This window comes from Acanthopagrus latus, chromosome 13 (assembly GCF_904848185.1).
Source record: "Acanthopagrus latus isolate v.2019 chromosome 13, fAcaLat1.1, whole genome shotgun sequence".
Taxonomy (NCBI): Eukaryota; Metazoa; Chordata; class Actinopteri; order Spariformes; family Sparidae; genus Acanthopagrus; species Acanthopagrus latus.
Window position 1 is genome coordinate 10,322,955 of NC_051051.1, and position 26,278 is coordinate 10,349,232.

At 43.0% G+C, this 26,278-nt stretch overlaps 1 long non-coding RNA gene across 2 annotated transcripts in view; it reads right to left on the bottom strand.

Annotated features, from left to right (window-relative positions):
* The window catches only part of LOC119031126, a 106,269-nt gene that overhangs the window by 18,784 nt on the left and 61,207 nt on the right, over positions 1-26,278 (bottom strand). The window contains exons 1-3 of one of the 2 annotated variants that reach the window (XR_005078528.1): positions 18,058-18,609; positions 17,240-17,355; positions 16,555-16,629 (exon numbers count right to left, since the gene is read on the bottom strand). The exons of the other annotated variant lie outside the window; for it this stretch is intronic. This is a non-coding gene — a long non-coding RNA (uncharacterized LOC119031126). Of the gene's footprint in view, positions 1-16,554; positions 16,630-17,239; positions 17,356-18,057; positions 18,610-26,278 lie in introns of those variants that run through there. 2 annotated transcript variants of the gene reach the window in all.

Genomic DNA, 26,278 nt, shown 5'->3' on the forward strand with positions numbered 1-26,278 from the left:
TTTGAACACGGCATCATTGAATTTTGTGTTATTCACTCCAATCATTTGACGATTTATCAATCAACACTAGCTGCACTGGCGTACAACAAGCAGAACGTTCAAAGCACCCGTGCTGTGCAAATAATTGGTATTTGATTTTGATTCCGCTAAAATGTAGAGAAGAAATATAATTTTCCGTCTATCCTCATGTGAGAAGTTCACTTGCTGTAACTTATGCAGTGTAGTTTTTTGTCTTTCGCCTTAGGCTTTCAGCGAAAGTTTGCTCAACTTTTTCTACTGTGCTTCTCTTTGTATCTGAAATGAAAGCAGGCGCGGACTTGGGTTTTCTCAAAGTATCATGGGATTGTCTGTGCAAGTCTTTTGTACTTTTCAAGCGCCCCTCATCATCTCCATCTCTGCCGCCCTTCAAAAAAAAAAAAAAAAAGGGCAAAGACTGCTGTACAGTCGGTGCATACTGTATGTGCGCAGGCATGCGTGTCCGCGAAAGCGCACAGGATTTACAGCGAGTGCAGGACGCGAGCGTAACTGAACTGAGGCGTTAATAAGGAGCACAGGGTCTCATGAATTAAGTTTTCTCTGCGGGGATTTCCTTCATGCAGCTTTTTTTTTTAATTCACATCGTACAATTTTTTTCTAAATCTGGTGTCACACACTTGTTTACAAAATGAAATGAAGTATTTGATATTTTGACACAAGTCCATCAATACTGATAGAAATTATTGTCCAATGAGAAATTAACGTCAAGTAAAAGTATCATGTAAGAGCTCACATAGCCTTTGCCTTTAGACTAACGTTTATTTCTCAGCCTGCCAGGTGTTTCTGGGTGCTGGGTTTGATTGGCAGGGGCAAAAAAGAAAAAAATGAGTTGTGACATATTTATATCAAAGAGATGGCCCTCCACTACATTTTCTCCACTGGTAGGGCACCCTGAAGGACACTTTGTCACCTTTTGTCCGCTGGTAGGGCACCCTGAAGGGCACTTTGTCTCTTTTTGTCCTCTTGTAGGGCACCCTCGATATATCTTTTATTGGATATTTTATCATATTTTATCTACCATAGACCATGCAGGAGGGCACTTTGGCAGCATTTTTTCTTTTGACTGCAGGTTGGAATAAAGGGTTTTTTGATCAATTGTTGCCGCTACCAGCAACACGTGAGAAGTAAGATCTCAGCATCCGGTGTATATATATATATATATATATATATATATATATATATATATATATATATATATATATATATATATATATATATATATATATATATATATATATATATATATATATATATATATATATATATATATATATATATATATATATATTCTATATCAGTGCAACCATGATAGGGCCTTGATCAGACAGTCAGTGTTCAGTAAAAATACCAGGCTGATGGGTCCAGCAGTTTGCCAGATTGGGTGCAGACGGGAACACACACACACACACACACACACGCACACACACGACCAAATGCATGATCCCCTGCAGGCATATGCCTGGCGGAGATAATTATTTGTAGCACTATTTTCAGAACCTGCGGAGCCCCACAGGAGTGCTGGTTTTTCATGCTCGCTGGTCTACCTGTTCATGAGGCCAGGAAGCACTTGAAGTGACTCTTCAGCTTAATGATGTTATTTTCTGTGGGTGTGTATGTCCGTTCAGTCCCAATTTTCATTTGGACCAGAGATGTTTCCCATTTACTTTGGAATGTCATTATTTCTCCGATGTCTTATTATATTTTCAAAAAAATCTGCATATTTTCTCTTTTTTAAGGTCTCATTTGGTTCGGTCTGATCAGGGAAGAATTGTCCGATGGCGTAATGGAGTTCATTGAATTGAACTGCGGGTAACGGGCTGGCAGATGGAGACCTACTTATTGCTCATTTGGAGCTCAAGGATTTTGACAGTGATAGGAATGGTGGCCTCTTATAAAGGAGATGAATTCATTATGATGGCTCATTTTTTTGCTAATATGTGTAACAGAAAAAAATTGTTCTCCGTCTGACTTTTTCTCTTTCCAAGGCATGCTCGAGGTTTGGTAATGCGGAATTCTCGGGGCAGCTTCAAACAGGCACAGAACAACGAAGTTCAGAGGTACTTCAGGGCCTCCGTTTGTCTGGAGGCTTAGATTCAAACATGAATACAGATGTGCACGTGGAGCTCGAGGATCCACGCACTGCAGGTTCCCCAACATCATTGAAATATTTGTCCGGATCAAGACAAATATCTCAGGCAATTTATTGTTGCCATAGAAACACATTTACCTTAGCATATCTTCTGAAAAAAAATATATGTATATTATAGCCCACAATGAAAGCCTTACTTAGCGGTAATGACTAGATTATGTGCACCCCACGTGCACTGTGTGTTTTGCGGTCGTGCGCCGGAACGCAGGGACGATGGCTAACAATAATTGCCATGGAATTCATTCTAATACAGTCACATAGATGTGACGCACGGGGTGCTGGAAATGATCTCAGCACTCTTGTCATCTGTGGAAAAGCAATCAATCATAAATGCATACTACCTGTCTTGCTTATTAATTCATGTGGAGGGTAAAACAACATACGTCAACAGAAACGTTTGGTTTCTGCTAGATAGAGGACGTGATGAGCTCGACCTGGATGTGTTTAAGCAGACTTGCAAGAGGATGGAAAATCTGATTCAAATTCATTACGACCAAAAACACAACACAATCAGTTTCTAAAGGGGAAACGTGAAAAGTCTTGTTATAGACAGTGGTTTAATGTTTTCTGTTTGGAGAAAGACAACAGTCCAGAAGCTGCAAAAAGACTGAAGTCGGGAGGGAGAGGCTGTGGGTGTGAGTAACGGGACAGATTGGACACGGGATGATGAAGTAGGGTGCCAGCAGGCCAACAGTGTATAAAGTTTTGCTTTAGAGTCCACTGGAGTCCTAAAAAAATAAATGAAAGTTTCGAGCTGTTGTATCAGTTAAGGGTGATAACCTGCAGTGTGATAAGTCATGCTATAACATGCATACTCTGTATGCACTGAAGGATTTCTTTCTCTATATACAATATACATTTGTCTGCAAACAATACTTGCGAGGGCCGCATTACTATTTATATCCTAACAAAGAGTATGTATATATGTGCATTTCTTTGTTGTACATGTTCATTTTCTGCTGTAATGCTCAAGGCTGACTACGTTTTTATACATTTAACGTTGAGTGTTTGCTCTGTCTCCCTTATTCTACTTTGGTGTGTGTGTATGTGTGTGTGTGTGTGAGATGTACATGTTTCTGGTCTGAGCATTACTGCCTCCCGTCCATTGTTATCTCCACATCTCAACCGACGGGACAATGAACCCTGAAAATGAAAGAAATTCTGTGTCAATGTGATCGACTGAAAGGTCCCATATTATGAAAAACACATTTTCTCTGGTCTCTACATATATAAGCTGGTCCTCCCTGAGCCTGCCAAATTCCACAATGAAGAAAGCAAACGAGTCCTGCATCGTCGCTGCAGCCCACCTACTGGTAAAACGGCACTCCAACAGGCTGTTCAGATTCAGCTCCTTTTGTTTTGTAAAGAAAGGAGAGATGTTAATAGGCCGGCCTCTACGCAATGATAGGAGATATCCGAGAGGGGGGCTGCCATCCCTGAGGTGAAGTTCGGTGTGTTAAGCGGTAAGCTTGCAGTGTTTCGCGATGTCGTTGCTCAGGCTAGACGAGCAAATAGCTCTGTTGTAGGTTGTATAAATCAACATCAGGGCCTATATTCTGTCCCAGCTACAGAACAACAAGAGACAGTGGTCGCGTTTCATTTTTATAGACAACATGCCGGCTACCCTTCCAGTTAGTTTGTGTGTGTGTGCTAACCATTTCACGTCGGACTGCTTCAGTAACAAGGGTCAGTACAAAGCTGGCTTTGCCTCGACACTGACCCTCATAAAAGGATCAGTCCCAACCATACCAGGAACCAGCAACTGCACCCAAGCCACAGGTAAGTGTCGCCACATTTTACAGTTGCCTATAAAAATGGTGAAGTCAGCTGGAAATTGGCTGACAAGTTTGCCTCAGTGAGCAATGCAATGGCATTTGAAGCGAGTTTAATGTTAATAATATTACGAGGGAGCTTGGCTGTCACAGTAAAAAGTCTGGAAATGTGCAGGCAGAAGACAGAGACAATGCGAACAGCGTCCAAGAGTTTGGAGACAGATACAGCTTTCGCTAGCTGTCAGCCATTAGCTACATGGACGTAACTGTGACAACACATATGAACAAACTAACGTTATTCAGACACACTAACCATTCTGAAACGTCCTGCTGCAGCCACATAGTCTGTACTTCTTCAGGAACCTCTCCCTCTGGGTCCGATTCTGGGTCAAACCGATATGGTTGACAGCATCTGGGCGAGTCATAGCATTACATATATATACATCCACCATAAACATCAGCACATGCTACCGCTGGCATAAGCAACATCATTTTCCCTGAGAGGGATGCGTAGCTGGCAAGGCAGGTGTTGACAGATGGAGCTCACCAGCATTTAAAGGTGCAGGCACAGAAACAGCCTGCTCTCAGTAAGGCTCACTTGAGCGACTTCTAGACAGCTGAAATTCAGGATCACGGATGGGTCTGGGGCAATACATTTCAAATACAGTGTTGTTGGACCTCTGACAGCTGTGTGAAATTGATGAAAAACAGTATCTGCTACTCGAAGTGAAAGAGAGCAGGAGAAAAGATATGTAAAGAGAGTGGCACACAGACAGCTTGCAACCATGTGTCTGTCTGTCTGTGTGTGTGTGTGTGTGTGTGTGTGTGTGTGTGTGTGTGTGTGTGTGTGTGTGTGTGTTTGTTTGTGTGGATCCATGTCTGTGTGTTTAGTACCTAGCGTTGTCAGGTTGATGCCCCAGGCGAGTTATTAAGCAGCAATCCTGGTGCCTCAGGCCACTGTAAGACCTTTACTGTCTCCTAATGCAGCCGGGGATTTTGTGTGTGTGTGTGTGTGTCTATGTGTGTGTTTGTGCGGATCTTTGTACATGTGAGCACAGGCAACTGTGTCTCATTTCGTTTGTGTGTGTCTGGCGTACTGGGGGACGGTCACACGGCAGGTGGGAGAAATAAGAGGGAAGCGAGGAAGCCAGCGGATAAAGAAATGCGCGGTTGTTGCTACACAAACGAGGGATCCTCCGGCAGATAAGCGCGTCTTTGCTCTCAGCGTGCGTCTGTCCTTATCGGGTGGGGGAATACTTCACCCACCCCAACTCACTTCAGAGTTCTGCTTTAGATTTGTGCATCATTTTTAAGGCAAGCGACGATAAGTCTCCCTCTATCAAAATATTTCAGCAGCGTGTCCATTGTGTGCCAGACTGCTGCCGGCGGCATTAAACCCATTCTGGGTTCCCTCAAGCTATGTTAACAAGTTTGCAGAGCGACTGGAAGTGAAAGGGGGCACATACACACGTGTGTGTGTTTGTGTGTATTTGTGTGTGTGCATTCTCCCCTGACCTGCGGTAAAGGCTGTGAAATTGTTCAGGTCAGAACTATTTACTAGGCCGCTGTAAGTGTGTGTGTGCGTGCCTTCCACACGTCCACCCTCCATAGCTAAATATTATTGCTCGAGTCAGAGATTACACTCTTTATATCCCTATTACCAGCTGCTCTCTCACTGTCCCCCCCCCCCGCCTCCCGCTCTACCTCGCATTCATTTTCGTCTCTCCATCCGCTGTCTGCTTTCATACGTCTCCCGCTTTTCACCGCATATCGCTCCAGCCCCCCCCCCCCCCTTTTTTTTTTAATTCTCCCCTTCTCTTGGGAAAGCACCGGAGTCAAGGAAGGACTTAAACATCAGGGTAAACGGGGGTGATATTGCATTTTGACACGCCTCATATTATTTTCCCCTTCAATTTCACTGCTCTGCGAGGAAATGTGAGACTTTTTCTTCCTCTGCCTGCAACCCCCCCTCGTCTCACCCTTTCTCCTTATCTCCCTGTCATAATGTGGTGCAGGTGGGAAGGCGCAGTGGCTGAACAGGTTGCACTGTACCATCCAATTCCCCCATTTTTTTTTGTTTGTTTGGTTTTTTTTGTTCATTTGTTCAACAAAAGTGAACTACAACAGCATAAGGGAACAGGAGAGAAAAAGTGTGGGATGAGGAGACAGCAGAGGGCCAGGAAGGGTCAAGCAATCTCATTTTCAGAGCCAAACTTTAGCTCAGTCTCATGTCGGCTCCGGCTTCAAAAGGAGGTTTCCCAGCTATTGATCATCTGGATTCCCCCCAGCCCGGGAAGCACACGCACCCTCAAACTTGTGCAATTACACTGGAATGTATAATTCCAGATTTGAAAAAACAGTCGTGGCGCAGTTATTTTCAAATCTTTAAACTAAAAGTAATCACTGTTCAGCCACGGACTACAGACTTCTCTGTGCTTTCCTTTCATTTACTGAGTTGTTAGCCCAACTCAGAACTGAGGGAAGCTTCGCTGCTCTGGAAATAAATCGAAAAAAATTCAAGCTTGTTCATTTCCTCAAGTGAAAACACAGTTGATATTATCATTATCATTGATAGCCTGCACAGGCTAGGGGCTATGTAATGCATGTGTCTTAAGGTGATTCCTGACCAGTGTTGGATTACTGTGATCACACTACTTTTGTCTGGAACTGAATCTCTTCCCTACAAAACGTTATCATGTTTGTGAATGAATAACTTTTACGATGTTTGCCTGGTCCAGAATGATCGCTCTGTGTAATGGTTGGCTGCAGCTTCGAATAAGGTTAATCAACCAATAGCATAACACCGCTGGTATCAAGTGGTGCCAGTGTTGCGCGAGCATCAAGAGCATTGGTACTTGCCAGTTGTGGAAAGAAGTTAAAAACGGCTGATTTCCAGCATGCTGTCCTGCCTGATGTTAGCTATCTAGCCTTAACTGGCAAGCACTTCAGGCTGGCAGATGATTCAAACATCAACAGAGTTCAGTGTGAACGTAACTGAAGGGCAGAGATGGCGACTGAATGTTATCAATAACATCTTAAGTAACCATGCGTCTCAAGCATTGCAACACGCGGATTTCTACATGGAATAAATAAGTGGTTGAAAGTAATGGATTTATATTGGAAAAAAAGTAAACATTGATACATTAATAGTAATACATTACTTTTTTGGAATAGCTAACCCAACATTGTTTCTGGCAAATTGATTCATCATGCGTTGGTACAACTATAAGTCACACTACCAACACATGTGCGCGTCCCATGTGCAGAGGCTTTGTCCTCGCTGCAGTGGCCCAGGGTTCGAGTCCCGGCCTGGGGACCATTTGCTGCGTGTCACTCCCCCTCTCTTTCTCACCCATTTCCTGTCATATTTTCAGCTATTCTGTCAATAAAGCCATGAAGGCCAAAAGAATACAATACTAATGAAATATTTGCAAATGTATTTGATGTATACACAAATGGTGGTATCTATTATTACCCCTCACCTTCAGCATGCTACCAAGAGTTCTGAACCTGGCTTTATTATGATCACATTCCTGTTCTGAAAATCTATGCAAATCAGTGTGAATTTAATTAGATAATGCCTTGTTATTTGTTATTTAAACATAACATTTCAGAGCATTTGTATTACTCAGTGTCAGTGATCACCTGGGGAAACATCATGGTGTTTTTTTTCTTACCCTATTCACCTGCAGTGTGAATCCAATCCTGTAGTCTTGCAGTCAAAATCACTCATAGAAAATATTATCAGGGATCTGATTAGCCAATCAGATTCCACTCAGAGAAAAACTCTGTTTCTGCAGAGTTTTTCTTCACACAAACAGCGTTGGCATTTGAACAAGATGATCACAAGCTGTTTGTGTTTGTTTGCTTGCTTGTTGTCTAATGACGCTCCGCAGTGATCTTCTGCATGATCATTAATGCAAATACATTGATTTTCTGGCAAAACACTGTGAACACACCGTAAACATCCCATGGAGTTCATGGGAGTGCGCCATAAAAACAGAAATAAAAACATCACATTTCCCCTCATCGCTAATGGGATGTCAGCAAAATACATCCAAACTTTTACACAGCCACTTCTGCCCTGAGACACCTGAAACGCAAAGTTAACTGTGAATTCATGATCTACGATTGAGTGTCAGATATTTGACAGCATCCATCCAAAAAAAATGTAAGTGAACAATTTGGATCAGTTTTTTTTTTTTTTTTTTGACCACTCTGGTTTGCCCGTCTCCCTCCCCTCCGCTCCTCTATCCAACCTGCCTCCCTTGACTGTCTGACAGGCAGATGTTTGGGCTGCGAGGTGAGGAGGTGACTCCGCTGGGAGTCCTCTCCCCGGTAATTGGCTGTCACACACAGCTTCCCAAAGTTGGCAAATCGGATTTCTTGGCATCCGTGAACATGTGGGGGGGGGGGCTGAGGCCAGGGATAATATGGCAAGGTGAAGGCTTTAACTGCAGGTGTAAGTGTGTGTGCTTAACCTCTCACTAGCACTCTCTGTCCCTCGCTCACTTATCTACCTCTCCGCCTGTCTTTCTTTCACTCTCATTCTCTTCCCCTCTCCTGATCTGGGGATCAGGTTATTTCTCAATCCCTTTTTCCTCCTACCAGTGGTCACTTCATACTTTCATATGGCCAGCTTAGAAATCCTTCTCCGTACCCCTTTCAGTTATATCCCCCTCCACCCCCAGCTTTCTCTTAATCACAACACATCGCTGACCCCTCGAAGTGACTGTTTTTTCTACTGACCTGTCAGCGGAGATGAATCTGCGGCAAAAAGCGCTCTGAAAGCAGACATCAGCAGAGAGCGCGCTAAAAGGGTTTGTAGGATGAGGACGACAGTTGATTGTAATTACAATGAGGAATGAGGAAACTCAATGTGATTGAAATGACAGCAGTTGTCAGGCTTTAAAAGTTCTGTGTTCATTCTCTAATTTGTTAATAAAAGCAAATAAAATATTTTCACACAGTCCAAAATAATCGAGGCAGAGGCCAACTGCCAATGTAATTTTGTGGATTTAATACATGTAAATATCCTTAATTTAGCATAACAGCAAAACAATGAACAAGATCTCATGTAAAAGATAACTGCACAAGATGAGCAAAGGGGTGCAGAATACCCAGCATCCCCAAGAGTAAGCAATGTTCCCATGAGTGCTTGAAATCCTGTTTTTGAATCTAAGGGGGAAAAAAACGAGGTCTTGAAAGTTTTTTGAAATAGACATTAACAGACATGGGTCATTAAAAGTGATTGAATTGGGTTGTCTTCAAACTTCTGTAAAACCTGCTCTCTTGGTTAAAAATGATCATTGTTGTTGTAACAGTAACTAACCTTGATCTGTGCCTCTTACTGTGCGACGTCAGGTCTGTGATTTTGAGGGATCGGGCCTGGAAACCTCCTCAGAATTAACATTTAATCTCTCTTGTGTTATACTTATATTCACTGACGCTATATATCCTGAATGTGATGTTAAGGCTCCATGTGACATAAACCTTTAGAAGCATCTGTTCTACAGAATCCACATTATTATTATGGTTTACAGTTGATCTGCCCACTTTCTGCATGTGTTACATAAACAGCATGAATACGCATTTACATCACATTTAGATAGAAGATGCTTTGTGGCTGCATTTGAACATATGCTCCCACGTCTTATCTTTCATTACATGGAAAAGTCGATACAGATCAGTGGCTGACTGCTGTTGAACATATTACGAGCTGCGATCAAATACTTGTTCAGTACAAGATGACCTCAAATCACCAACATGCCACTTTTAATATGATATCAAGACGTGACATCTGTTTTTGGAAAAAATCTGCAGGGGTAACATGTCGTGGAATTTTTACTTTACGAATTACAGACATGCCAGATTCATCGGGGATTAAGATCACAGACATCCTCCACAATTATTAGAAATTACTAGACATCCCTAGGTAATAGTCCCTGGTGAACAGGGCTTAAGAGGGTGTGAAGATCCTGGATAAAGAACAGAATGAGACCTGCCAACAGCAGAAATCTTCTAATCAGTTTGGAAAAAAAAAAAAAAGTCCCAGCGGCACATGACAGGAACAAAATGGAAAAGGGAGTGTAAAATATTGAAATGAAGATCAATTTTTACACAATATAGACTAAATTATGAAGCTATGAACCAAAAAGAAAGGGCAAAAAGGGGCCAGTTCCAGCAAGACAGCAGCAATCCTATCCTCCGCTGTAGCAACACAAGGCAAACATGACAAAGTTTAGCTTCCCCCTCAGTGGAAACCCTGTTCTGGTCGGATATACTGGCACACAGCCAAATGCCATCCCTGCTGGGGTGAGTTGTACCTAAATTAGGAGAAGATTTATGTTGGGGCCGTATCCACCTGAGGGGTATTTTCATGCGCAGCAACATTCTGGACGGCACCCACACAAAGCGAGACAGCTCCATCTGTGTTATCTCAGCTGGGTATTCAAACTGTGCCCGAAGATGCCGATTAAAACATGCCACCGAGGAGAGGTGGCCAGTAAGAAGATGCGGTAGCTATATTCAGAAGGGAAAAGGGTTTGCAGAGGCCCCCACTCCCCCCCACAGTCATGTCGAGGAAGCCTTACCGTGGAATACACAGGCAGATCCAACTTTGGGTTACACTGCTGAGGCATCACACCATGTACAGTAGGATGAGCTTAATTCCTCGCCCCTACCCCTATTTTAATCTCCTCTGAACGTGTCCTCCCCTAACCTTCTCACTGAGCGGTAAACATCTGTAATTTCACACAAATGGTACGACGCTAATCCGCCACGAGCTCGACCAGACTTAGGTAAACGGATAGTTCACAGCTCCTACCTAAAGCCTGTTTGTTATCAGCAAGTGTGAAGATTTAGCTGAGGAGATGACTAAAAATCTGTCAGCTCACGGCGAGCTCTTGATTTGTGAAGATGTTCGTGTTTGCTTTCGTACGCAGAGGTCACATCCGAGTGTGTGCGAGAGGAAGAACATCAGAGGTGGAGAAAAAAAAAAAAAAGGCTGTAAAAACCCAAACAACCCAACCCAATCTTTTAGACGGATGGGCCGGAGAGAGGGGAGCGGCGCTGCCGTCTAACCCTGAATGTATGCAATGTGTTTAGAGAACGAACTACTGCCCCAAATGTTGATCACATTAGAGGAGAGTCGTAAAGCAATAGAAAGGCGGCTGAGGCTCAGACACGACTCTGAAAAAGCATCAGGAATCACGCGCGAGTTCCCCGTCCTGTGTGGCGCTCCCCGGAGAGAGAGGCTCTTAATAAGTTCACATCGCTCGCCCGAGGCTTAGCACCAACAACAAGGGTCCATTTGGTAATTATTGAGTCGCAGAAAATTACTCGACGTCCAGTTTTTGATGCCGTTAATTAGCGATCAGCGAGGGCTCAGACTACCAGGGGACGAGAATATCCATAGTCGAGTGTCATCAGTGTAATTATTATATCGTACAGTACATAAGCCAGCAACTGAAGATCGGTGTGTGCAGTTTATAAAGTAACTACTGAGTGCAGTGTTCTCTACCTTCCGGGTTTATAGTAAATATACATACTAAATTACTTTAGCTGAGTAGAGTTTGGAGGTTAAAGTGCCTTTGCGTGCCAGTGGTTTCGACTAACAACTGATGACAACAAAGTCAACACACAGCATTTTGATTTTTGGGGACTGTAAACAAGAACAGGGTGGAAAAAGCCAGCTCTTCCCCGGATCGCATTTCTGTCGAAGTTTCAAGATAAACTTTTGTGCTGACACGTAGCCTACCCCAATTAAACTCAAGTGCTGTTATGCCTCACAACCGGCAGCATCACCATGGCGCACAGATCCCCTCGCAGATCCACGGGAGTTCTGGGACTTTCATAGGCAACGAGGAGCCAGCTGCAGTTAGTTGTGATTGGATTTCATGCCGCTCTGCTCATTCTGTTGTGCTGAATTTTTTTGCAGAAAAAAAAAAAAAAAAGCACCGCCCTCCCCCACACGCCGCCCCCCTACCCACCCTCACACTTGGGTGTCCAGACAGGATAAGAGCAAAAATCTCTTTTGATTTTCACACAGCTCCTTTTGTCCAGACTGGCAGGCTATCTGTTGCTTCAGGGCAGCAGCAATACGGTTTCATGGATAGAGACTAAAGATGATTAAAGGTAGTGTCAACGGGACTTTGTGACAAAAATCTGAAATGGTGTGAAATATGTCTCGGTCGCTTTCTCGGAAATTCTTCTCAAAACCACCGCTTCACAAGGCCAAGCACAGAAGGGCTTTATCTTATATTTAACCTTTATTTACTCTTCTACGAGGGGCGGCGGGGGGGGGCACAAGGTGGCGGCCCAGAACATAAGAGACGGACCTGACAGGGACAAAATAACATCATACACAGGAACATGACGTGGATAATTTCACATAGCAACAAGTTAATACTTGATGATTAAGGCCTCTTTTAGCATTCATTTGTTAGGGACAGAGCTATCAGTGTTCTAGAGTGAAAAACACCTAAAGCAAGGTCAAATGGTGCTAACACTTGGGCCAGTAAATAAATCAGGCTGTTACAGAGTGAACGATCTGGCAACTTTCCCAATCTCTTCTCTGTGGAGAGGCATCAGATTTTATTTCTGGATAACAATACAGGCTCAGGAATTAGTTGTTTTTTTGGGAGGGGGAAAGGTGACCCAGGAGGACCACCTGGGGTTATGGGTATATTTTCTAGTTGAGCGAATAAAGCTCTAAACAGTTGAGAAGATTAGAAGAAGTCAGCCGGGGCATGTCTGCGGAATACGCCTACGGTTTTCAGGAATAAAGTGGCCTTTACTGACTATGGTCACTGAGTTCCTGTCAGAGTTGATGATGCACAAATCATTCCAGATTTTGATCTCTTTGAGTTTGTACTAAACCGCTGACATGTCTCATGAAAAAGTTATATTATATTAGTTATATTATTATAATGTTCCCTGACATGTCCTTTATCAGGTCAAGATATGACAGCTGAAGCCACCGGTGCCATTTTGCTTCTCTGCATCAAAAATAAGATCTTCACTGACGGCGGACTTGTTCGACCATGCACAGCACACACAGCCTCGCCCCATCAATCCTTCAACCACCTTTTCGCAAAGGTTGCTGCTGCAGTATAACTAACAACTTGCTGATGCTCAACTATCATAGTCTTTAACAGTGGTTGTGTTCCTCCTTCTGACCAAAAACATGGGCTTTTCTTTCAGGCCAGCATCTCTATATCCCAGTCTCGCAAAACTGCCGGCTGTGGGTTTTTTGTTTTTTTGGGGGGGGGTGAGAAACATGAGACCATGTGTCAACCGCCATAAATATCTCAACCGAGAGGCGTATTCTAAATGTGCTGTGTACATGTCCAAGGATGCTACAGAAAATGCTACATTCGGAGTGAGGCCTAATTTGGAATATATATCCAAATGTGATGCTGTTTACATGACCCATATCAAATACAGAATATCATCATATTTGGAACAATAGTGGACTAGTAAACATAGTTAATGATTCCGCTTTGAGGATGTTTACTGAAAAGCTCCATAATTCATACAAAAGTTTCCATTTTCATCAAATTTGGTCAGACTAAACTGCCAGTGAACTGAAGCGGCTCCTATCACAGTTGTGGCTAAGCTGCTCTGTTTAAAACAGTTCTTTTACATTTTGTGCAACATCCTTTTATTTGTCTCTGCAGCAAGAACATCATTTACGTCTGTGATCAAGCGAAGACTTTCTCGGTGAGATGAAAGGTGGAAAAATATGAACTGGTTTGATCACACCAAAGGAGCCATCATAAGACTGTGTCAATATGGGAATCCTTTAGCCCGAGGCTGTTCTGGAAACATGAACGCGGCCCGAATGGTAGCACAGTGTTCAGCTGTGAAATAGCCTGACGAGCCGCGGCCCAACTACCTTCTGCCTCCGGGGTGGCCACGTCTTCTCACGAACCTGGGGTTTCTACACAAGTGCACAAATTAGAGTCGCGCATTGTCTGGAGCGAGTCCACAAATCATGTTTACCGGCCTCGAGTGTAGAAATGCTCAAAAGCAAAAGCAAAGCAAGCGCAGGTGTGAGTGCAGAGTGAGAGACACAGGGAGGAGGAATTTACAGAACGTGGGAAGTAGAGAGGAACAATGAGAGAGAGAGGGAAAATGTAAGAAGTGTGAGTGTGTTTGATCTGAGGATGCTCTCTTGGCATAATTGGGTGTGAATGTACGTATCCTCTACAATGGGTGAAGGGATACACGTGTGAACACGCAAACCCACAAAGACGCACATGCACTAAAACATTCATTAGTCGGGGAAAATATATATGCCTTCCACCGGTGTTGCCTACACGCGCTCGTCCAGACAGTGCTGATATGTAAATACGTGCTCAGTGGAGATTTGACTTCACATCCCTTGTCCCTAAAACTCGAGTAAACTTTAAAACGCACAAGGTCCACGGGTTAATAATTAATAAGAGCCATGTGGATCCGGTAGTGTTCATCATTGGCGGGTGTGAGGAGTGCCAGGAGACCTCGACTACACGCAGCTGCTAACATGAAACTGTCAGCCAACAAGCAGCAAGGCTCCAAGGAATTGTGCCTCTGCCAGAGTTGGATATGAGCTCTTTTTTTTATTATTATTATTTTTTTATTCCATCGTCTTTCAGCGAACAGAACATCATCCTCAGCAGTTGTTCCAGGTGTGCATGCTGGGGACGTTGTGAGAGCTGGTCTCATCCCCCTGGAGGACATGAAATCCTACACTTTGCCTTCTGCTGTTGCAAAATAAATAACATGCGATAAGGAGAGAGCAGCTTCAGTATGTTAACAACCTCAGGTGCTGGATCATCATCTTTGATTGGGACTTCTTTTGCCTTTTTGCAGATTCCCTCTATGGAGCAGAAAAAGTCTTTCCTCCGCTCAACCTATAGATATATGTAGGTCTTCTGGCTGGAGTGTAGGGTGCCTTTAACATGTGGGTAGGACAGTAATTTAGTCAGCTAGCTGAGCAGCGAAGCTCTGACAGCTCTGAGCAACAGGTGGATAAAAAACAGGCATTGTGTTAAAGCAGCAGAAAATGTCATTTTTTTGTCTTTTCTGGCAGCCCCTGCAGACAATCAAGATAGTTAAACACTAAACGCTGTTTAAATATCTTGGTCTACATAGCTAGTATGTGCATTTGTTTTAAACAACGCTGTTGTATAGTATGAATGACAATGGGCCATCAAATTTTCTTCTGACTATGTGAGATCAATGACTGCAATGTGACGATGTCCAAACTTTGTTTTAATGCCATATCACACCACAAGACCACGAGCAACATCTTTTCCTCAGGCCGTGAATCTCAATTCACCCTCAGCACTCAAAAAGCTTACTTCTTACTATCCATCTATACGGCCCACGATGATCCCCTGAGTGCCTGCACTGAGTGTCCACAAATTATCCGAGAGGCCGCAGCCAGGTGTGGACCGAACTGAGTAATTTATTTAATCAAATATCCACCAGCATGAGCTTTTGTTTGATGCACGTTTTCTGTACATTTCATGTGTTTTGTTTTTTGTTTTTTGTTTTGTTTGTGTGATCAAGATTTTGTACAGTTCAGAGGAGATCATCTGGATCTAAAAATTGGTGCTACAAAGGTGATTTGCAACAATGACAAGGAAAATGATATAAACAGTAGGGCTGGGTATCACCAGGTCACGATATTTTGCCCACGATAATGATAATATCATGATACAGTGATTCTGCGATAATCTATATATTGCAAGAAATTTCATCCACGATATATCAGGATATCTGTGTCACTGAAGAAATTCATACTGAATCCATTTAACAAGAATTACAAAATCTTGTCAATCAATTTCACATGAATGACAGCCAAGTAAAACAACACTGTATGCTGCACAGTGGCTCTTCTTAATACACACACTGACCGCAACTTAAATATTATTAAATATAGATATTTGGTGCCAGTGTATTGATTGAACGTACCTCACGACGAAATATTGCGATATATATCATACTATTGATATTTTTGTACACCCCTAATAAACAGCGTTGATATTTGGAAATTTAGGCTATGACCTCATCACTCCCCATAATGAGGCACCAAGAGGAACAAAAAAGGGAGTGGGCAGTAGTGGCAGAAGCAATACCAGCAATTAATGGTTTCTCTATTAATACACTGCCCAGTATTTGTTTGGAGTATGAATTCAAAAGGTGTTCAATTCTTATATATTGCATAATGAACATCATATATACCACACACCACTGGCACTCAAGAATGAGCAGCGATATTTCAGCACCGCTCTCTTTTCTCTTCGCAGTTTGTCTCAAAGTTCGGTTAAAACCTGTATTTGGTTGGCTAATGTCAATGTATATACACACAGATTTACTGGTGAATCACACAGAGCCTCTTGCATCGGGCCCCGAAGGCTCAAGGGCTGCTTGATAAAAGGAGTGTTCATCAGGTTTCTCCCACTGGACTTTCAGCATTGCACCGGAGGGTAAATCACCGTGTTGCATCATCCAAAGTAGCAGCAACAGCTTACTAACTGCCTGTAGGACAGGTACCGGGCCTGCCCGTGGCATAGAGAGTGAATTATTAAAATGTTTGGTGCAAACCTCTAGAATGTATCTTTCCAAGTTGTTGTCCATCACTCCCTCTGCTCTTGGCTCACAGTCCTCAATTTGTCCTCACTGCTGTCAAAAGAAAGAAAGTAAAGAAGAAAAATGAGGTGCTACTTGTCTGCCGAGCCAGTACTCATTTGACTACCTTTCTGTTCCAGATTACATCAGGACTCGGAAGCTTCACGACTGTAACTGGGTCATTTGGTCTTCATCAAGAACATTATGTCTTAAAGTAGATTAAAGTGTCTGAATTATCATCACTTATAATGGATAAGACAATAAGACATGCTTCTTGGGTGTTTTCTTCAGTGGAAAAACTCTCCTGCTGTCAGGAGGGTGCTCTCCTTTGTAATGGTCTTGAAGAGGCTTTGAATAAAATAGTCTCATTTACCTTGAAAAGCTCCTTGGCTTAATTCAATACTGCGCACGCACATTCATGGTGCACACTTGTATTTTTTGTAACTCTTTGTGTGTGTTTTACAATGAAAAATCATTTCCAACAAAGCAGCCAGCTCCGGAAAAGGTTTCAATTGAGTTTTGAAAAGAAGTAGTAGTGATAGTCTCAGGGTCATTTTTTTTAGTATGGTAACAAATATGTTTGGCCTCAAGAGGCTGATTGTTCCTGATGGGCCCATCTCTCTGATCTTTTTTTTTTATTTAAACTTCTACAGCTGTTGACCTTCACTGTACATGATGGTGGCGCTATCTGATCCTCGTAAGGAAATGCTCTCGTCCAAAATCGCTGTTGTGCACCGCCTTAATCCCAGTTGCCATCTTTTTTCACTTATCTCTTACCTGGGGGGAAAAAAAATGAAAATTCAAATCCCAATGCATCTCAACACCTTCAATTTCTGGCCTGTCTTTTATGTATCAGTGGATGTATTTTTTTTTCTACAAGTCCTTTGAATCAGAGCGACTGTGACCATCAAGATATTTCTGACGCACGTACAATTCTACATCTAATCTAAATAGAATTGATAAGCATCAACGCACTTCATTATTGGTCAGGTTTCACATTTGTTGCGGAAAATGAGAGTAAAACAGACTGAGTAGGTGAAGCAGAACACATTTCTAGACTCCCCATGTGGCCCTGATATACAATGGATAGAGAGATCCATTATAGAGGAAGCAGATATTCATTTTTTTTTTTTTACTGACACAGAATAATCAAATGCAGCGATGGGACATGTTCAGTTTTGGGTACAAATGTGTAACATTTGCACTGTTGTTAGCTGGAGACATTACACGCACAAAAGACCAGCTTTCAAAACGACAAGGTCGCTCTCCTTATCCAGACTTTCAAACGCAAGAAATAAAAAAAATAAAAAACTAGCTGATGAAGAAGAATAAAAGGTAGGTTAAATGGAAAAGTGGGGACACCAAACTCTGTCAGAAAATCTGTCAATGCGAATGCCTCTGAAAAAAGCACTTGCTCATGCTTTTATCTGTCAGACTATTTGAAAGCAAAAACTGCATCTAACTGCAATATCCAGTTACCTACGATGACTGCGAGCCTCCAAATCGATTGACACCTCATTTGACTGCTTGGAAACGTATGTGTCCGCCCTGTGGTCTGCAACCGTCAACAAATTACTGCAGTGTGCACGTGGTTTGATTTCCCACAAAAGTTTAAAGTAATAATCAGATGTTTGGCTGTATTACCACAAACATTGATGAATTAACTTAGGGGACTGTACAGCAGTAGCTGAATATGTCAACCCCTTCTCAGATGGTCGTTCTGGTGCATGTTTCTGTTGTAATCTGTATGACTGCAGTGGTTGCAGCACTCCAGGACTGAAGGAGTGAACTCCCGCTGTCAAGAGGCTGATGGATTGAACGATACAGGAAGGGACACCTCGGCAGATGGGTAGGTGTATAGAGAGGTTGATGGATGAAGTGCTGACCTTTGTGAATGTCAGTAGCCATAGGTGTGTAATCCCAGCTCCCATCTCAGCCCTTCATTATGGAGACATTGCCTTTTTAAAAATGCCTTTAAAGTGTTTACAAAGATCAAGATAAAGAAGAACTGGAGTGATGCCATTTCCGTTTGCAGACATTCTCACGGTCAAGCAAAGAGCACTCCTGAGTATATTATCTTTGAAAGTAAACACTCCGTGCTTTCATTGGGATTTCACAATAGAGGTTTTAGCTGTTGACCTTATGTAGCCCATTTTCAAAGCCATAGCGCTGTCAATATAGAGGCTCAATATTTCAGTATAGGGTGCTTGATAATGTACCATGTGGCCAAGACGGAGCACATTGTGTTTTATGTGACAGTACTGCTTTTGACACATGAAGGCTCAACCTAGTCGTCATCAGATCAGAGTCGTCATCGTGTCCCTTATGTACTGAACTTCTTTCCTCTGTTTTTTTTTTTTTTTTTGTATTTTATGTGGCTCACTGTAAATGGAACATAAAAATAAATAAATAAATAAATAGCGATACTGAGTGTATTCTTGGCTAAATCCCCTGACTGTTTATTCTGTCTAATTTCATTTTGGTATACACTTCGTCTTTGTACTGCATGAATTACATTACACAACAGCACATACAGGGCTTATCTCAACAATTATGATTATGTGAGCAGTTTCAGGACTAGGAGTTTCTCCACTCTTGCCAATGGCCCTATTGTAACTGTTCTGCACACATAGATGTGAATTCGCAAGCGGGACTCAGGGGGTAAGGCGGCTAAAAGCAATCAGCTCGTTACTGGGTAAGAGTTAAAAGCAGAGTTCGGCGACAGGTAATCAGTCAGCGAGAACAAATGAAGCAGACAGGCAGGTGAGAATGGGAACTGGCTGTGAACAGGAACAGGAACTGGAACGGTAAGACTGTAAAGAACATAACACAATCAGCCGAATGTGGGAGAAAAAGGGCTTGTTTATATTCAAGGGGGGCCAAAGAGGACATGGGAACAGGTGTGCGGGTGGGTGCGGGGATCAGGAACTGTTATGTTCATGACTGAATGAAATGGATGAATAATGAGCAAAAGTGTGCAACATAGCTCAACAGAAGTTTCGACACCTACAGATTCGTAAGAGAACAAACACGTACAGCAGTAGGTGTCACGTTCTGACACGGCCTGACTTGTGCAACACCGTCATTGCCATCGTGAGTGTTGCAGTGCACTAAAAATAATGTGGCTGCGATAAGACGCAGGTAAAATGCTTTTGTTCTTGACACCGAGACAAACATGGGGGAGGTGCGGACAAAGTTACCCAATTTGTTCAATCGAACCATCTGAAGAAGTGCATGCCCACTGGATGAACTTTATTTTTGATTAAAGTGTTGCCACAATTAGTGATTTGCATCTGTTGTAGCATGCTAAAGGCAACCATACGGATATCGGGATATCGGGGGGGTTCCTGGAGCCGATTCCCAGCTGACTTTGGGCGGGTGCCCCCTGGATAAGTCACCCGTTCTTCACAGAGCTGATATACAGGGACACTTTAAACCTTTTTGGATTGTTGGAGGAATGCTGGATTACCAACAGACACAGGGAGGACAGGCAAACTCAGCACAGGAAGGCTCTCTCTACCCCAGTTCCTCCTTGCTGTGGGGCAACGGCGCCAACCACTGCGCCGCCCATGTCGGAGGTCAAGAGAGGACTGTGTGAAAGTTTTAATTGAAACTGATGGAATAACCACAGCAGTAGGTTGTAGTAGTGGTAGGACAGAACACTGGGATCGGTACAATACAAGTGGTTGCAACCACAATGTAAAATACTGTTGTGTAGATGATGCAAATCACAAAAGAAACACGTGAAATCCAAACGTTCATCGGCGACTGGCTTTATTTCAAATGTGGATGGGAATTTTGTCAGGTACAGTAATTTTGTGGACAGTTTCGGTAAATAAGCTGCCAATTTACCCAGTGTCAGTAAAAAAAAAAAGAAAAAAGAAAAAAAAAGGGGGCTCCTGGTCTCACTTCTCACCTGGTGATAAGCCTGTTATCTGTGCCTCCCTGCTCTGCCTCTGGCCCACTCTCCTCGATACTTTGGCTGGCCAATCAGACAGGCAGCCATCTCGGAGTTAGCCAGGGACTCAGAGAACCATGCTGAGGGGACATGGTGACTGTCGCTTCAAATCATGAAGTGAATAGAAAAATGGCATTTCTTTTGTTGCGGGACGCCTTGGGTAAGGAATGATGAATCATTCCCATGCTGTTTGCAAAATATGTAAGCAATTTTCAAGTAGGGCAAATGCAGCAGGCTCGTTTTTAGAAGGCAGCGTACGTGACCACAAACTTCCAGCGCCCACTCAGTGCCCACTTCTGCAGCTGGCAACATTTGAAAATGTGTGATTAAAGCAGATGATAGCCCCTCATAAGGTTCAATTACTGCATTAGAAAGACAGACTAATAGAGACTAATGGAGACAAATGGGACTTTACAAACCTAATGAATTTGCCTCCCACTATTTATCTATATATTTAACTCTTTTTCTTGGTATTGGCAACTGCACTGACAACAGTAAAGCAGCCTCTTGTCAGTGTTTTCCTACAGGAAAAAAACACACAACAAGGGCCATTTTCAGACAATAAACAGCTCAAATTTGTTTAAAATTACATTATTTGGATTAATAGATGGTGGATTACATATGTGCCCAGTGTACTGAGTACAGAAAAAGCCGATTGGAATATGCGTGCATGTCGTATCGCCTTTGAAATACACTACTGATGATAAATAAATCTTTTTGAATCAATGATCTGAATGCTTTGTCTAAGATTTTCCTGTAAAAGACTGGAATATTCTCCCTGGTAGACTCTCGCCATGTTGATCACATAGAGGGCAGAGCCGCTCTGTTTTTCTTCCGAGGCCAAATATGTTAACAAGGCAGCGGACTCCAACACTCTGGGACCTTCTCCAAGCCGTTCTTGGTGCTTGTCCAGTGTTTGGCTGCATATGTACTGTATATGATTGCCTGGGCTTGCAGGTGGCAGAGAGGAGACAGATGTTGGACCTTTGTTTCCCCCTTGTTAAATGTGTCTCCGGAGAGCCCTTTTTTTTTGTCACTTGGCCATATTAACAAGAGAGCTCCCTGCTGCCACTCACTTCCACACGCTCGCTTTCCATCTCGGATTCTTTCTCTCTTTGAAAGGGTGGTTTACACCCAGGCACATGTCCGCATGTCTCTTGATCGTAAACCAGTGGGTATGGGCGGAAGCGATGCTAACAGTAAAATTAAAGAAAAGTTAGCTTATATATCCTCATACGGTGGTTCAACAATTCATCCATAACTTCTAATAGTCATGCTTCAAATGGTAAACAAAGTAATTGATACAGGGTTGAAACTATTGTGGATGAAAAGGTCAAAAGAGCTAAATGTGTTATGGCGACAAAGCTAAAAGGAGTGGATAAATGTTTAGGTAGTTCCAAGTAATGGGTTTATGGTTGAGATACCACAAGTAGTTGAAAGAGCTACAAATAATTACTACATGGCTCAAAGTGTTAGTGTAAAGGAGACCTATTGTCCCATTTCCCTCAGTGGGCTGTTGTTCTTGTGCATGTACACGATCTAGAAAGTTAAAAAGGTCAAAGTCCACACCAACAGAAGCTCCTCTCTCCCACAGAAAACATTGCTCCTGAAACACCTCATCAGTAGTCCCGTCTTTAACTCTATGACATTGTGACATCACACTACGTCAGCGCGTCACTCATTTGCACGATTCATGCCTAGCAGCTCACTGGGTGTGTAAAAATGGATTTAGCATAGCTGCTCTGACATTGTTAGCGGTTCTGACTCAGGCATGTGCGAGCTGACCAATCAGAGCAGACTGGGTATTCAGGGAAGAGGGCCTTAAAGAGACAGGAGCCAAAACAGAGCACTAAGATGGAGTAGTACTAGTAACAGTATAGTATAGAATAAAGTACTAGTATAATCTAAATGAACCGAACAATCAGTGAAATCAATTCAAATGAACAAATCAAGGCCAGAAATTGATGAAATGAATGTAAATAATAATAATAATAATACATTCGGTATTGATTTTATGTTTTTTGATTTCAGCTCCATGTTGTATTATGATTCAACATTTAAATGCATTTTGTTAAGAATATAAAACAACCCGAAGTCCAGCACTTGAAGACAGAGACATAAAAGTGTGAAAGAGGCTGAAAAACATCACCCTCTGCTCCCGAGCAGACGCTCAGAGAGGGCCCATCATGGTGCACATACGTCAAGCTAACCTTTCATGCTTTTTTACCACCTCTCAGTTTTTCCCGGGTCTCCTGTCTTTCATTCTAACCTTAACTTTTTTTCCCCCTCAGGCTCTTCTTCTTTTAATCCTCCAGCAAACCTCGCTCCCTCCCCTGCGCCTAATTTTCTCCACGCTCTAGCCTAACTTCACCCCTGCTTTGCATTCCTTCTCCTCTAGCTCGATGATACTTTCTTGTCTCGCTGTTTTCTCTTCCAGCCTGACTGATGATGCTGTTCGGATGATGTAAGGTTGCTGCAGGTGTGTAATGCATTGTCTTTGGGGGACTAAGGAAGACAAACAAACCACACCAAAGACATTTTTAACTTTTTTTTTTCGTCTCTCCCAGGGTTTTCTGCTCGCATATCCAGCTGAGAAGGCCTAACACGGTTTAGTGAGGCTAACCTTCGCCATTTCTGCTCTCCTGTTCATGCCTGCCTGTCTGAAAAAACTGTGACTCACCAGTTCTGAATATTTAATAGCCTTTCCCACTCCCTCCCCATAGAATCTTGATTTTTTTTTTCTTCTTTCCTCCACCACCTCCAACTTTCTCAAAAACCGTGAGCGCACTCATCCAAAGGGTTTTCGCTGTCCCTGAAAATCTATGTGGCCATCGCGGGCCTCATAGATTTTTCCCTGCCTCTCCTGAGGCAAAGTTTGCCACCTACGAGAACTAAACCATCAATGTCGTACCGTGTATTCGGAATGTGGGTGAGCAGTTGTCTGTGCACATATTGAGGACGGGAGGAAAGCAGAGATTATTCCCGTGGCATCTCTACTTTACTGAATACCATTAGTGAGGAGTGACAGGAAAGACACAAACTCACTATGCCACAGGTGAAGAAGCACACTGCGGTACTGTAGAGCACACAGACTTCTATAGTTACACAGAGAGAGTAAGTAAAAGTTTGGGAGTGAGACATTTTAGGTAACATGTTTTATGTAATTTATTGATGTATAACCCTTATTTTGGGTTATACATGGACACACTGTGTTTGCAACTTATTCTCAACCACAAGGTAGCCACCCTGCTTTATTGTGTATTTGATTCTAAATTTGGTTTTAATTTACAAAATGTACATCATGTTGCACTGACAAAGACTCGAGGCTAGCGATTACGACCATAAACCCGTTAGGAAGCCGCATGCTGAGGTAAATGTCAAATGTCATTTTCTCATAAGCTTACATACAATCAGAACACTTTTTGAAACCAGCTGAGTCACCCCCCAGCAGGCCAGTAGAAATAATAATAATAAATAATAATAATTCACGATGGACGGATGTACTGTGATATAATTGCTCAGTCACTGTGATAACTTTTGTGGGCGCTGGCAGGAGATCTCACACTGTGTTTAAATTGAATATTGACTGCATACTACTTGAGCTTCTGTGGGGTTGGGCAAAGATGCTGTACATGCCTGGTTTACGAGAGTTTGTGAGAGTGAAAGAGGAAGCCAGCAAACATAACGAACCCTGAATAAAACTTTCATCTATCACCTCTGCGAACATTTCGGCTTGTGTCACGTAGATATATTTTTTAATCACCAATGGTGGTTGTTCAACAGTGAAGACGACAACTCTAATGAGCCCACAGTGTTTGCATCTTTCGTTTGATTGAGGGCCCCCTAGTGCCAGAATTGACAAACTGTAATCTGGTAATGGCAACACTACAGTGCACCGAGTTGGAGTAGAAGTTGCAAAAGTAGTGATGGCAGTTCTGACAAGTACAATAAAATAAATGCGTGAAAATTTAATCAAGGGGAGATTATTAAAGGAAGCATTCAGAAGTAGAAATTACTCTACCCATGATAATTTTACATGTAAGACGGGGGAAAAAAGAGAAGAAAATAAGTTTTAGATGAGTGCCACTGTGCTGACAGGTGTTAACAAGCTCGCAAAGCTGTACTATCTTTGTCTCTATTAACGATGTAACAAAGCATTATTCAAAACCAAAAAAATGTGTTGTCATGTTGTCACTTTCTCGTGTGCGACGGTGCAGGAGAAAAGTCTAGCTGGCAGTGGATTCAGACATTAAGCTTCCTCTGAAGGAAGGAAAACAAGCTACAGCACGTGAGCGGCGATCAGCGCCGCAGCGGACCGGACAGCTCCACCTCGAGCAAAACCACAGTTGCCATTGTGGCCAAAGCTAAATACGGTCAAACTGATTGCATACATATCCCACAGCTAAAGAGCATCACTCGAGTTAAGGTTAAATCATCTTTATTTTGTTACACAGCGAAAATATGCTCCTTGCATTTAACCCGTCCTCAGTATCAGGAGCAGTGGGCAGACACTGTCCAGCCCACAGGCACCGACTCCGCCGTTTGTGACGATGTGTTGTGAACAGCATATTGTAGAAAGATTTAAAAAAAATAAATAAATAAAAAAATCCACAAGTATGTCCACCAAAAGACATGACAGTTCAGGGGAGCAATCACACCATTATGTGTGCACCACTGGAGCACCACATAAAATAGGTCGAACAAGAGAATACAAACGTTTCAAAAGTAAAGGTTACCGCCGTGGCCTCGACGGGCACTCTGAACTCAAACTGACATGCACAGTTACAGTTTGGCTAACTGGACTGTGTGCTGAGCTGAAGAGCGGTTCTAAGCCTTGTAGGACACATCTGAAGATTCAGGGGCAACAGAACGACAGAGAGAGAGAGAGAGAGAGAGAGAGAGAGAGAGAGAGAGAGAGAGAGAGAGAGAGAGAGAGAGACCAGCCTGTCCTCAAACCCATTTTTCTCAAGTGTCCTTTACAAAGACACGAATTCCCCTCCAACTTTTGCGCTCCGTGTCCCGCTGTGCTCTGACCTCGCTGTGTTCCCCGCGAGATCAATAAAGCATCGCCTCGTTTTCGCATCGTATCGAATGTGGACAGTTTCCAGGTAGCGGGCAGATAGGAGCGAGGGGATGGAAGCTATGCTGCGAGATTCTTTAACAGATACGAGAGGAGAAGAAAGAATTGGGGGTGGGGTGGGGGGGGCCAACTGAAGCAGCCATGAAACATTAACATTGCAGCACAGCTGAGAACAGACACGGATTTGGAACTAGCAGCCGCACAGACTACAATCGAGTATCGGGCGAGGTTAGCTGGAGGACACGAGATTCAACGCCTCGCCTGGAGAGAGGAGTATAATCAGGGAGGTTGCCAAAGTTTGTGGGAGAGTGGAGTGGGGTCGTGGTGCTTGGGATGCCACGAACCTTCTTCTTTAACTCGCAGACTAAATACTCTGTGGGAAACAGGAGGTGGGGGAGGATAGTTTCCCGAAAGGTAGAAACATCGGGAATCATTATGACCCAACTGTCGACCGCTTCAAAGGATCTAAAACCTGTTTTTTTTTTCCCTCCAAATGTTTACGATGCACAGATTGACTCAATGTGGATACCGTGGAGAGTAAGGTGCTAAAGAAAACATAAATGTAAAAGACTGTAAGGTGAAATAGAAAAAAAGTTCAACATTCTCTCAACGCACACGGTTTTCCGTCCGTGTCGCATTAAAACTAATGATGCAACATAAAT